Raw genomic sequence first — 2000 nt, forward strand, 5'->3', positions numbered from 1 at the left:
AAAAAAAAAAAAAAAAAAGGGATAAAACAAGGACTTTGTATACAATGTTAATTATTGTGTGCTCGTGGACATGCATTTTGGCACAATCTTAATATTTTATGGTCTGAAATGGGGATTTTTTTTTCTTTTCAAAGTAATTGTCCTGTAGTCTAATATGTACATTTCTTTTTTTTATTTACTATATTAGTATAACATGTAGGGACAGGAAGTGCCCAATGGAAGGAATGATGTATCGTGCTTGTTATTAAAAATGTTGTCCACCCACCCTATGCTTCTATTCTTCTCTACAAGCAAGTGCACCCCACTCAATGCCGCCATTTTTCAATAGGCACTCCTTGCTGTAAAAAGCACCATGGCAATAGTTACTAACTGGGAAAATGCACCTGCTGTACCAACTTAGCCAGAACCAAAAGAGGCCTGCAGAAACATTTTAAAGACATGCTTTAAGGCGCCATTCACACCTAAGCGTAATGTATATCAAAATGCTCGACCCCAGTAATCCCATTCAGATCTATGGCCCCTGTTCACACCTGGAAGTTTTGTCAAAAGCAGAAATATGCCTGTTGCACAAACTACTACATGAGCTGCTTTGGGGCAGATTCAGCACGTTTTCTCCCCATTGACATAACGGAAAACGCTTGCAAAATGTGCATTGCAATTACTTTTGAGCAGATTCAGCACGTTTACCCATGGATATGTTGCAATCTGCTCATAAAAATCGCAAAGACGCACGTAATAGGTGTAGCTTAGGTGTGAATGCAGCCTAATTGTATGCAGACAGAGGAAGTCAAAGTCTTTTCCTTTTAGTCTGGTTAGTAAACAGGAGAAGAAGCCCTGCCTGGGTTTTACTGCTGTCTATGTCTTCACTTCACTTTCAGCATAGCCACTGGGACAACTGGCAGAAGGTAATAAAAGGCTTTTGTTTTTAGAAGTGTGCAGATGGGTTAAACTATTGTCCGTCTTTCGGTGAAGAACCTGAAGAGATCCCAGCTCTGCCTGTCTTGACAACAGGTGCAACTATAGGAAGTGATTAGAAATGTCCCCAGCAAGGACACAAATGAACCTTAACTCATTCTATACAAAATATAGTATTTGTGATGACAATATGATATATTTCAATTTCTGAATGGATAATGCCTCATTTTCTAATTGGTCTAAGGTTGGGATTGGCTTTCCCCAGGGTTCTGTGTTAGGCCAGATCCTATTTAACACATTTATTATTGATATTGGGGGAGGTGTTAAAAGCCATATTTCAGTGTTTTCTGATGATACGAAAGTTTGCAGGGTCATAAACTCAAGAGTAGACCTAACATTACAGGAGGACCTAAATAAAATAGGGGAGTGGGCAACTACATGGCAGATGAGGTTTGATAATGAAAAATGTAAAGTAATGCATCTTGGTGTTAAAAATAGGCATGCAGGTTGCACATTAATGGGAACCCTCCTGAGGAAGTCAGAAATGGAAAAAGATTGGGGGGGGGGGGGGGGTCATAATTGACTGAAGACTTAGTAATAGCATGCGATTCCATGCTGCAGCAAAGAAAGCTATCGTAATACTATTGTGCATTAAAAAAAATGTACTCTAGAGACAAAGCAATAATTTTGCCACTGTACAGAACAATAAGTCTGGCTTGATCTAGACTATGAGGTTCAATTTTGGTCACTGATCCACAGAAAGGATGTCCTTGAACTGGAAAGAGTCCAAGAAGGACCACAAAACTGATAAAGAGTCTGAAAGACCTAAGTTACAAAGAAAGATTGAAAAATTTAAATGTGTTCACTCTGGAAATGAGGCAGTTAAGAGGGGACATGATTGTAATGTACAAACTGTTTAATGATGATGATAAGATCAGTAATAAACTTTTCACTGTAAACTCACTAAAGACGACAAGGGACCACCATTTGAATTGGAGGAAAAAAGGTTTAAACCACAAAGGGTAAAGGGGATTCTTTTCTGTTAAAGTAGTAAAGTTGAGGCACTCCCTTCCACAAGCAGTGGT

This window comes from Nanorana parkeri, unplaced genomic scaffold, assembly GCF_000935625.1.
Source record: "Nanorana parkeri isolate BGI_ZX_2015 unplaced genomic scaffold, ASM93562v1 scaffold1081, whole genome shotgun sequence".
Classification (NCBI taxonomy): domain Eukaryota; kingdom Metazoa; phylum Chordata; class Amphibia; order Anura; family Dicroglossidae; genus Nanorana; species Nanorana parkeri.